Below are 12,573 nucleotides of genomic sequence, written 5' to 3' on the forward strand. Positions count from 1 at the left end.
AGTGTCTGACAACCACAGAAATCAATGATAAATAAAATTCATTGTAATAATGATAAAGTGTAAACCTGTCTCAGGCACAACATTAATTCGCAACTAATTTTGCCTTATAAATAAACGTATGTCATACAAATGGTTCAGCCAAGGTGAACTTGCGGCTCCTGTCCTAATTAAAGCTACAGGCGGTGATGAGCGACCGTTCACAAGTCTGAGTGTGTGGCTGCTCAGGAGAAGGAGAGCCCAGTGAAAACACAGACATACATGGACAACAGTCCCTCATCAGTGAGGCAGAAATATAATCCAGTGACTGTCCACATATGAAAATACAAGAAAAAGACCAATGTGCATATCAAAGATGAATCACAAGACTCCTGACAAATTCATGTCCTTTTAACTCAGGACTTGACAACATAAACTTGAATGCAGACATAGTTGTGACAAACTTCAGCCGATAACTGTGCTATGGATCCATCCATTGTGTGTGTGTGTGTGTGTGTGGGGGGGGGGGGGGGGGTTCACCCTGGACGGTTCGCCAGTCCAACACATAGAGACAGACAACCATTAACTCTCCCAGTCACACCTGCAGTCAATTTAGATTATCAGTCAGCCTCGTCCCCTCTTGATGTCTTTGGACTGTGGGAGGAAGCTGGAGTACCAGAGAGAACCCACGCAGGAACAGGGAGAACATGGAGACTCACACAGAGAGATCCTGTGCCTGAGCCGCTGCTCGATCCTAGAACCTTCTTGCTGTGAGGAGACAATGTTGACCACTGTGCCACTGTCGCAGGGCCATCGGGAGCAACTAGGGATTCAGTATCTTGCTCAAAGACACTTAATTATGGTCACCTGGGGAAGTGAGGATCAAACCAGCAACCCTGCGGTTGTTAAACGGCCACTAACCGTGAGCCACGCCGCCCCTGGTTGTGTATAAATGATAAATGAATGTATAACGTGGACAGAAAGTCAAGGCTTAACAGGAACCATCAACCTGCAGCACATTCATATAAACCTATAAAATGAACAAATCTCCATGCATGTGTGTGGTGTGGCTATGGATTAACCTGCAAATAATAAGCGTGAATCTAGTTTAACCTACTAACAGTCAACTGTTGTACTCATGCAGTCAGAACTAATCAACACAAACAAATGGAAACACCGAGTCACAATGGAAATTTTACTGGGCTGAGAAATGAAGTCCAAATAGGTTCATTCTCTGATGAAATCAGCCTTATTTGGAGCCAGTGGAGTTTCCCCCTGCTGGCCATTAGGAAGAATGCAGCTTTAAGTCATCTGAGAAATTCATCTTGTCAGACCTGGAGTCAGCATAGAACCACATAACAAATTGTCTTAATGCATTTTATTTGATTGTGGGGTCAAAAATGGGGACCCCAGGGTGAGTCAGAAAGTGTAAGGTTTAGATTTGCTCCTGAAAATCCTGGTCTCGTTGAAGACTGAGTCAATGAAGCTGCTGCAGGTTTCTCCTGACAGTGGGAGGCTGTGTGAGCAAATGTGGGAGGCTCAGTTTAGACACTTAGATAGTCGGAGAGAAGAGAGGTTTTCCTTCGTGAAACCAAAAAACAACAAAAAACATATGTTTAGAGTGAAATTTGTGGCCCTGAGGATGAATTAGTCTCAAGTTTTTCAGAGGAATCTCAGGCCCCAACCCTCTCTCGCTGTGATGTCATCAGTTGCAGCCTCTCACTCTTTGAATTCTTAAATCACACAAACCTGGATTTTACTTGATGGCAATGATACAAAATTCCAGGTTTGATCTAAAAATTCTGTCATTGATGTAAAACTTGTGTCGTGTGTAATTCCTGAAAATGCATTTATGAGAGAGGAGCCAGCAGCTGATCATTTCAGGATTCTCAGTGTGTTCACCTGGTGTTAAGAAAGCCTAAACCTTTTCAACAATGCACAACGTCTGGGCAGTTCTGAGCTGGCCTGTCAGAGCAATATATGCAGTCCTTTGCTTCATGTTGACTGTTGTCTTTGGCCAGTCAGCCGACCCCCCGGTCCGCCCTCCCCGTCGCTGCACTGAGGACCAGGTGCCGTACATAAGAAGACCTCCAAATTCATTTATGCTCTTTGCAATGGAGCAGAGGCCAGCAGTGATGGCACTGGTAAAAAATAGAAACAGTGCCAAGGCAAATGTGAAGCTGGGAAGGATGGTAAGTGTGTGTATTCAATCAGTGTTACACAAATGTCTTTGTAGTTTAGTAAAGCACCAATTTGTAAAAGCGCACTAATGACACAGATACACTCATCAGTGTAGATTTGTGTGTGTTTCTGGTCATATGCTAAAATAGGCTCATAGCTGTGCATGTGCACAACCAGCCTGTGGGAGTGTGTGTGTTTACTGACAGTGTGTTGTCATGTGTCCACAGTGGAGGTCTCTGTCAGACGACCAGAAGGCCAAATATGTCCAGCTGGCTGAGGAGGGGCGTCGACGCCATGCTGAACTCTACCCCGACTGGTCCGCCAGCATCAACTATGTTAGTTGATATTCTCACTTCCAGCACACACACATCGATAGATGATCAGCTGATACCAGAAGGGAACTCTAACGTGTCTGTTTTTGTGTAGGGAAGAAGGCTATACATCAAGTATAGACAAAGGCGTCCCTGCTGAGTCTGCTGAAGACTGGAGCAGGAGCCTTGACACCCTCTACCTACCCCCCAGCACTGCTGCCGGAGCTGGGACCACCGGACCAGACCACCTGAAAAAAAATAAATCAATGATAAAAATAAAACAATGAATATGAAGTCAATCAAAGTTGTTTGAATTTTTCTGTCAACAACAGCATTAAAGCCCCAACCCCTGAACTGTAAATGTGGCCTAACTTCTGATCTGATGTCAGATGTCAACACTCTCCTCTCCTTTCTTCTCCAATGTGTTGGGAATCCTGATGTGAGGATATTTTACTTTTGAAGGAAGTCGTTAAATGAAGAAGATGAATTGAAGTGTTAGGTAATGTCTTTTTTTACAGACCTTAAATTTTCATGAGGGCAAATAAATGAATTTGTGTGCAGAACTGAAATCCATCAAAAAAAGAAATCCATTATTATTCCAAAAAATTCAATGATGCAAGAATTAAGGAGGATTTTTATATTTTGCCAGCAGAGGGTAATAAAGTACTTCCAGTGCAATGATGCCTACATGTGACTGGGTTATGTTTTAAATCAACCAAAAAAACAAAAACATATTTAAACATTTAATCAAAGGTTGGTGTCACAATCAAGTGAACTCCATGATGGTGAAAAGTTCATTTGCAGCATTTTTCAGCTTTTTTTTTTCATTTACCTTCCCAAGTATTGAGTAGAGGAAGTACAGTCGGTGGTACCGCCCTTCCTCTGTAGTTAGAAAACCAACTGGACTCCATCAGTTGGGGCTGGTGAGAAAAGCTCATGAGGACCACATCTAAAACTTCCTCAGTCTGAACTAAACTGGGAACCACATTTTTATTACGCTTCAAGCCGCTTCTGAGAGCCATGAAAGGTTTGTGCAATAATGATCACATATTGAAATGCTGTTGCTGATCATTGATAACTATCGTCCGTTTCAGTAGAGTTTAGCCACGTGTCCTTCTGCATCTTGATCAACTTGTTGCTGCTGGAGAGTTCATCAAGTGCTGGTACGATTGTTGCATCACACAACAGTGGAATCAATCAAGCTGTTTTAAAGCGTAATTGCAATTCTGAATTTGATGTTTGGGGCAAAAATGATGACTTCATTGTGAAGCATAGTTAGACATCATTTACTAATAAATGTGAATTTTCCATTCTTCTACTCAAATTTTCCATACCGCTCACCCGTTTAGGGGGGCTGGAGTCTATCCCAGCTGACACTGGGTGGGAGGTGGGGTTCACTCTAGATGGGTCCCCAGTCTGTCGCAGGGCCATCAGAAGCAATCAGGGGTTCAGTAACTTGCTCGAGGAAACTTCAACCCTTGGATCGCTCGACCGCCGCTCTCCAAGCCAAGCCATAATTTTATAAACAGTATATTTACATGAAAAAGGAGTTATTTTTTCAGGCCTGATATTTATTTGGAGTCAAAGCGATTAAAAAAAAAACCACAATCATGAGAATATTCATGTAACATTTACGGATTTTGTAAAATTATAAAAATATATTTCAGGCCCAAAAATGTGGCTATAGTTTGCTTAATATCTCATTTTGTGGGATAAAGTGAAGAGCAACCAGGAGGTGCAGCGACAAAACAAATGTTATCATCCTGGAGCAACATGATGAGAATCTTCAAGTGAACCACTTGGTTAATTTCAATCATGAAGGTTTCACCCAGTGCCTCCTCTCACCTGGAAAACACTCTCATGTCACTTTTTTACTATCATTTATCATCATTTGTGTGCAATGTGCTAGATATTTTTCCTCCACGTAGGCGTGGCTGTGAGTGTGAATGGAATGGCTCAGGAGAAGGAGAGCCCAGTGGAAACGTGCACGGACAACAGTCCCTCATCAGTGAGGCAGAAATATAATCCAGTGACTGTCCACATATGAAAATACAAGAAAAAGACCAATGTGCATATCAAAGATGAATCACAAGACTCCTGACAAATTCATGTCTTTTTAACTCAGGACTTGACGACATAAACTTGAATGCATACATAGTTGTGATAAACTCCAGCCTATCACTGTGCTATGGATCCATCCATTTTGTGTGTGTGTGTATGTGTGTGTGTGTGTGGGGGGGGGGGGGGATTCCCCCTGCATGGGTGTCCGTGTCCAACACATACACACAGATAAACACAATCATTCACACTCACAGTCACACCTACGGTCATCAATCAGCCTCGTCCTCTCTTGATGTCTTTGGACTGTGGCAAGCCAAGGCAATTTTATTATAGAGCCTGTTTTCACCAACAGTTTGTCTCAAAGGGTTTTACCTGGCATCATAACAACATCCTCTGCCCTTAGACCCTCACATTGAGTGAGGAAAAACTCCATAGAAAACCCTTTTAACAGGGAGAAATCTGAGAAACCTCAGGGTGAGCAACAGAGGGGGGATCCCTCACCCAGGACGGACAGACGTGCAGTAGATGTTGCTACAGACAAGAAAACAGTTTACAATACAAAATGTGGGAAACACGGAAATGTTAATAACAGCTGAAGAAGGAAGCTTCTGGAAGGGGAGGCAGGGAGAGCAAGCCAGCTTGATGGGGGGACTGGATGGCAGACTGGTTCATGGGAGGGGAACGCAGGCCGGTGTAACAGTAGGGAATAAGAGGGGGGGGGGAGGGGGCGATGCACGCGGCAGTTGATGTAGAGAGATGGAGCTCCATTGGATCTATGGAAACAGAGAGACTGCGAGACACCAAGGCCAAACTACAACGTGCAACAGGTAATGATAATGACCGTTCCAAAATGTGCGGAGAGGAGAGGAGGAGAGAGGAGAGGAGAGGAGAGGAGAGGAGAGGGCTCCATGTAACCTGATGTGTCCCCCAGCAGTCTAAGCCTATAGCAGCATTGCTATAAATGGTTCAGAGCTACCGGAACCAGTCCTAACTGAAGGCTCTGTCATAAAGGAAGGTCTTAAGCCTGGACTTAAATGTAGTCAGAGTGTGTGCCTCTCTGACCCATGGAGAGAGCTGGTTCCACAGTCAAGGAGCTCGGTAACTGAGGGCTCTACCCCCCCAGTCTGATTTTAGAGATACTGGGAGTCATGAACAGACCTGCATTCTTGGAGCGGAGTGTTCTGGTTGGACAGTCGGGACTAATTATCTCTTTCAAATAGGATGGAGCTTCATCATTAAGATTCTAGATCCTACAGGAAGCCGGTGGAGAGAAGCTAAAGTTGGAGAGACGTGTTCTCTCTTCTTAACTCCCGTCAAAACCCTCACTGCAGCGTTCTGGACAGGCTGGAGACTCTCTAGAGAGTTTTTGGGACATCCTGACAGGACAGAGTTGCAGTAGTCCAGCCTAGAAGTGATAAATGCATGCAACAGACTTAAACCATTTTAGTGCAGGTCCTTTTATCCCAATTTCATTGTCTAGTCTCTGTAGCAGGATGCTGTGGTGGATGGACTGTGGGAGGAAGCTGGAGTACCCAGAGAGAACCCACACAGGTACAGGGAGAACATGGAGACTCACACAGAAAGATCCCGTGCTCAAACCACTGCTCGATCCTAGAACCTTCTTGCTGTTAGGAGACAATGCTAACCACTGTGCCACTGTTGCAGGGCCATCGGGAGCAACTAGGGGTTCAATATCTTGCTCAAAGACACTTGGACATGGTCACACCTGGGGAAGTGAGGTTCAAACCAGCAAGCCTGCGGTTGTTAAACGGCCACTAACCCTGAGCCACGCATCCCCTGGTTGTGTATAAATGATAAATGAATGTATAACGTGGACAGAAAGTCAAGGCTTAACAGGAACCATCAACCTGCAGCACATTCATATAAACCTATAAAATGAACAAATCTCCATGCATGTGTGTGTGGTGTGGCTATGGATTAACCTGCAAATATCCTCTACCTGCGTTGCAGTAAGAGTGTGACCTCACTTCCTGTTAGTGCATTGCTGAACGTAGTGCTTTGCTTGCTGTGCTAGCTAAAGTGTGATCATCTTTGCTAATTCCTTATTCGTTGACAAATTACTTTCCCAAACTACATATTTATTTGCTTTATTTGGCCTAAGTTTAAAGACTATCTGTCTTATAGCGACAGCCTTTATTTCTGTAAACTCTCCACTCTAAGCTAGCAATGGTTTCCCCCTCTCGCTCTCCTCTCTCCTGCTCAGTGTGCCACATGTTTAGCTACTCCTCAGCCTCTTTTAGTGATACGGATAAATGCGTTAAATGTAGTTTGCTTGTAGCGTCGGAGGCGAGGCTTAGCGAGGTTGAATTGGACTTGCGGCGGCTCCGCACCGATGGATCCAATCAATTAGCCACTAGAGCTAGCCAGTCCCCGTTAGCTGGTGCGGACCGTCTTAGCCCCATCTAGCGTTCCCCCCGCAGCTCCCGAGCAGCTGGGAAACCAGGGCGGCTGGGTGACTGTCCGAAGGAAGCATAGTCCGAAGCAGAAGCCTGCTGTCAGCGACAAACCACCGCTTCCCGTCTCAAACAGGTTCTCCCCACTCAGCGACACACCCGCCGAGAAATCTACTCTGGTAATTGGAAGTTCCATTAAGAGAAATGTGAAATTAGCGACACTGGTAACCATAGTCAAGTGCTTTCCAGGGGCCAGAGCGGGCGACATCGAGTCAAATTTAAAACTGCTGGCTAAAAGTAAACGTAAATACGATAAAATCATTATCCACGTCGGCGGTAATGACATCCGAGTACGCCAGTCGGAGGTCACAAAAATTAATACTGAGTTGTGTGTACATTTGCGAAGACGATGTCGGACTCCGTCATGTTCTCTGGATCCCTGCCTAATTGGACCAGCGACGACATGTTGAGCCGCATGTCGTCGTTCAACCCAAAACAAGTTTCAATTCATTTGAAATCCTGATTCTTAGTTTGTCTCATTCAACCTGGAAAACAATACAGCCACTCTTATTTATTGTTGTGTACCGCCTCCTGTTTCTTACTCTGAATTCTTATCTGAATTCTCAGAGTTTATATCCAGTTTAGTTCTCAAATCAGATAAAGTCATTATTGTAGGTGACGTCAATATTCACGTGGATGTTGATAACGACAGTCTGGGTGCTGCATTTCTCTCTCTTCTAGACACAATTGGTTTCCATCAGTCTGTTCATGAACCGACTCACCGTCACAGTCACACCCTCGGCCTTGTCCTAACATATGGAATTGAAGTTGAACATCTAGTTGTATTTCCACAGAACGTGCTTTTATCAGACCATCAATTAATCACTTATGAATTTATACTAATCGACTACACTCCACTCAGGAAAACGGTGGTTTCCCGATGTTTGTCTGATCGAGCTGTAGCTACATTTAAGGAAGCGATTCCAGTGGCGCTTAATTCAGTGTCATGTCCCATTGTTACAGAGGAAAATGTTGTCAGCCTTAGTCCCTCCCAAATTGATAATTTCATTGATAGTGCAACAGGCACCTTAGGATCAACTTTGGACTCATTTGCCCCATTAAAAAAGAAATCTATAAATCCAAGGAAACAAGCACCTTGGTACAATTCAGAAACCAGACAGCTTAAACAAAAAACCCAGAAGTTAGAGAGAATATGGCACTCCTCCAAACTGGAGGAGTCTAACATCATCTGGCAAGACAGCCTTAAAAGTTATAAGAAAGCCCTTCGTAAAGCGAGAGCAGCCTACTACTCAGAACTAATAGAGGAACAAAAGAACAACCCCAGGTTCCTCTTCAGAACTGTAGCCAGACTGACAGAGAGCCACAGCTCTACTGAACCAAGCATTCCTGTTTCCCTGGGCAGCAAAGATTTCATGGACTTCTTTAGTGACAAAATTGTCCTTATTAGAGAGAAAATTCACCTCCTCCTGCCATCAGCTGACAAACATGGCACCGATAGCCTCAGAAGCCTTAGAGGCTGCTGGAGGACCAGACGTACACTTTGACAGTTTTTCTACCGTTAGCCTTCATGAGCTCAGCTCAATCATTTCCTCCTCTAAACCATCCACCTGTCTTCTAGACCCCATCCCAACCAAGCTACTTAAGGACTCTTTACCCCTCGTTAGCACCTCTCTTGGACATGATCAATGTGTCGCTATTATCTGGTTACGTCCCACAGTCCTTTAAAGTGGCAGTAATTAGACCCCTTCTCAAAAAAGCAACCCTGGATCCAGAAGTTTTGGCCAACTACGGACTAATATCAAATCTTCCATTTCTCTCCAAAACTCTGGAGAAAGCAGTTGCTAAACAGCTGTGTGACTTTCTCCACAGCAACAGCTTATTAGAGGATTTCCAGTCAGGGTTCAGGATTCATCATAGCACAGAAACAGCACTCGTCAGAGTTACCAATGACCTCCTACTAGCATCAGATGAGGGACTGGTCTCTGTGCTGGTCTTATTAGATCTTAGTGTAGCTTTTGATACCATTGACCACCATATCCTTCTACAGAGACTGGAACATGTCATTGGCATGAAAGGAACTGCACTTAACTGGTTCAGGTCATATTTCCTAGGTCGATCTCAGTTCGTACTCACTAATGATAAACCCTCGGAAACCACTGCAGTCACTTATGGTGTTCCACAAGGCTCTGTGCTTGGACCAGTCCTCTTCACCCTTTATCTGCTTCCTCTCTGTCACATTATTAGGAAACACTCAATTAATTTTCACTGTTATGCTGACGACACACAGCTGTATTTATCAGTGCATCCACATGAAATAAATCAGCTGACTAAACTGGAGGCCTGTCTAAAGGACATAAAAACATGGATGACCCATAATTCACTTTTATTAAACTCTGACAAAACCGAAGTCATTGTCCTGGGCCCAAAACATCTTAGAGACACCCTATCTAATGAAATAGGTACCCTGGAAGGCATTACCTTGGCCCCCAGCACGACCGTAAGGAACCTAGGAGTTCTCTTCGATCAGGATCTGTCCTTTAATGCCCACATTGAGCAAATCTCTAGGACTGCTTTCTTTCATTTACGAAACATTGCTAAGATCAGACACATCCTGTCTCAAAAGGATGCAGAAAAGCTAGTCCATGCTTTTGTCACTTCCAGGCTGGATTACTGCAATTCCCTCCTATCAGGCTGCACCAGTAGGTCCCTAAAGACTCTCCAGCTGGTCCAAAATGCTGCTGCCCGCGTGTTGACGAGAACTAGCAGAAGAGACCATGTCTCTCCTGTACTGGCTTCTCTGCATTGGCTCCCTATCAAATTTAGAACAGAATTCAAAATTCTTCTTCTAACATACAAAGTCCTCAACAGTTAGGCACCTTCATATTTGACAGAGCTCATAGTCCCCTATTATCCAGCTAGAACCCTGCGCTCCCAGGATGCGGGGTTACTGGTGGTTCCTAGAGTTTCTAAAAGTAGACTGGGAGCCAGAGCCTTCAGCTATCAGGCTCCGCTCCTGTGGAACCGTCTCCCATTTTCGGTCCGGGATGCAGACACCCTCTCGACCTTTAAGAGCAGACTTAAGACCTTCCTTTTTGATCAGGCTTATAGTTGGGCTGCTTAGGCTGGCCCTTAGATATGCTGCTATAGGCTCAGACTGCCGGGGGATCTCCCATGGTGCACTGGGCTTCTCTCTACTCCTCTCTGTCCTCCTGTATTTGTGATATATAAATCATACTCATATGTGTGACGAACTCGTCTTCTTCTCCGGAGCCTTCGGGCTCCCCTCATCCCAGATCCCGGTGCTGCTGGAGGAGGCTACAGACCTGAAGAGACTCAAGCTGCCACCCATAGCTCCACCTGCTCACGTCCCTGTCTGTCCATCAGTCTCTTCCCTTATCTCTCTCTTTATCTCTGTCCCACTCTTTCCTTCTGTATATCTGTCTTCCTCCATTATTTGCCTTTGTCTCTGCCCCGCTCTCCTGCTCTCTTTCCCCCCAACCGGTCAAAGCAGATTTCCGTCCCCATTGAGCCTGGATCTGCTCGACGTTCCTGCCTGTTAAAAGGAAAGGTTTTCGTCGCTGCTGTTGAAGGATGTGCTTGCTGATGGAGAATTGTTGGGTGTAAATTCATTGAAGGAGCATGGTACTAGACCTGCTCTACCTGTAAAGTGTCATGAGATAACTTTTGTTGTGATTTAGCACGATACAAATGAAATTGACTTGACTTGAAATAATAAGCGTGAATCTAGTTTAACCTACTAACAGTCAACTGTTGTACTCATGCAGTCAGAACTAATCAACACAAACAAATGGAAACACCGAGTCATGAGGGAAATTTTACTGGGCTGAGAAATGAAGTCCAAGTAGGTTCATTCTCTGATGAAATCAGCCTTATTTGGAGCCAGTGGAGTTTCCCCCTGCTGGCCATTAGGAAGAATGCAGCTTTTAGAACCACATAAAAAATTGTCTTCATGCATTTTATTTGATTGTGGGGTCAAAAATGGGGACCCCAAGGTGAGTCAGAAAGTGTAAGGTTTAGATTTGCTCCTGAAAATCCTGGTCTCGTTGAAGACTGAGTCAATGAAGCTGCTGCAGGTTTCTCCTGACAGTGGGAGGCTGTGTGAGCAAATTTTGGGAGGCTCAGTTTAGACACTTAGATAGTCGGAGAGAAGAGAGGTTTTCCTTCGTGAAACCAAAAAACAACAAAAAACATATGTTTAGAGTGAAATTTGTGGCCCTGAGGATGAATTAGTCTCAAGTTTTTCAGAGGAATCTCAGGCCCCAACCCTCTCTCGCTGTGATGTCATCAGTTGCAGCCTCTCACTCTTTGAATTCTTAGATCACACAAACCTGGATTTTACTTGATGGCAGCGATACAAAATTCCAGGTTTGATCTAAAAATTCTGTCATTGATGTAAAACTTGTGTCGTGTGTAATTCCTGAAAATGCATTTATGAGAGAGGAGCCAGCAGCTGATCATTTCAGGATTCTCAGTGTGTTCACCTGGTGTTAAGAAAGCCTAAACCTTTTCAACAATGAACAACGTCTGGGCAGTTCTGAGCTGGCCTGTCAGAGCAATATATGCAGTCCTTTGCTTCATGTTGACTGTTGTCTTTGGCCAGTCAGCCGACCCCCCGGTCCGCCCTCCCCGTCGCTGCACTGAGGACCAGGTGCCGTACATAAGAAGACCTCCAAATTCATTTATGCTCTTTGCAATGGAGCAGAGGCCAGCAGTGATGGCACTGGTAAAAAATAGAAACAGTGCCAAGGCAAATGTGAAGCTGGGAAGGATGGTAAGTGTGTGTATTCAATCAGTGTTACACGAATGTCTTAGTAGTTTAGTAAAGCACCAATTTGTAAAAGCGCACTAATGACACAGATACACTCATCAGTGTAGATTTGTGTGTGTTTCTGGTCATATGCTAAAATAGGCTCATAGCTGTGCATGTGCACAACCAGCCTGTAGGAGTGTGTGTGTTTACTGACAGTGTGTTGTCATGTGTCCACAGTGGAGGTCTCTGTCAGACGACCAGAAGGCCAAATATGTCCAGCTGGCTGAGGAGGGGCGTCGACGCCATGCTGAACTCTACCCCAACTGGTCCACCAGTATCAACTATGTTAGTTGATACTCTCACTTCCAGCACACACACATCGATAGATGATCAGCTGATACCAGAAGGGAACTCTAACGTGTCTGTTTTTGTGTAGGGAAGAAGGCTATACATCAAGTATAGACAAAGGCGTCCCTGCTGAGTCTGCTGAAGACTGGAGCAGGAGCCTTGACACCCTCTACCTACCCCCAGCACTGCTGCCGGAGCTGGGACCACCGGACCAGACCACCTGAAAAAAAATAAATCAATGACAAAAATAAAACAATGAATATGAAGTCAATCAAAGTTGTTTGAATTTTTCTGTCAACAACAGCATTAAAGCCCCAACCCCTGAACTGTAAATGTGGCCTAACTTCTGATCTGATGTCAGATGTCAACACTCTGCTCTCCTTTCTTCTCCAATGTGTTGGGAATCCTGATGTGAGGATATTTTACTTTTGAAGGAAGTCGTTAAATGAAGAAGATGAATTGAAGTGTTAGGTAATGTCTTTTTTTGCAG

General features: G+C 44.6%; 2 long non-coding RNA genes across 2 annotated transcripts; both read left to right on the forward strand.

Moving 5' to 3' along the window:
* The first annotated feature begins 1,424 nt into the window (after positions 1-1,424).
* Positions 1,425-2,776, forward strand: LOC147260256 (uncharacterized). Its single transcript, XR_015116276.1, has 3 exons — positions 1,425-2,168; positions 2,385-2,492; positions 2,584-2,776. It is a non-coding gene; the product is annotated as an uncharacterized LOC147260256 (long non-coding RNA).
* A 4,703-nt stretch (positions 2,777-7,479) lies between these two features.
* LOC147260257 (uncharacterized) lies at positions 7,480-12,336 on the forward strand. Its single transcript, XR_015116277.1, has 3 exons — positions 7,480-11,756; positions 11,973-12,080; positions 12,172-12,336. It is a non-coding gene; the product is annotated as an uncharacterized LOC147260257 (long non-coding RNA).
* The last annotated feature ends 237 nt before the right edge of the window (positions 12,337-12,573 follow it).

This window comes from Aulostomus chinensis, chromosome 6 (assembly GCF_037954235.1).
Source record: "Aulostomus chinensis isolate RoL2024-O1b breed Wild chromosome 6, RoL_Achi_v1.0, whole genome shotgun sequence".
Classification (NCBI taxonomy): domain Eukaryota; kingdom Metazoa; phylum Chordata; class Actinopteri; order Syngnathiformes; family Aulostomidae; genus Aulostomus; species Aulostomus chinensis.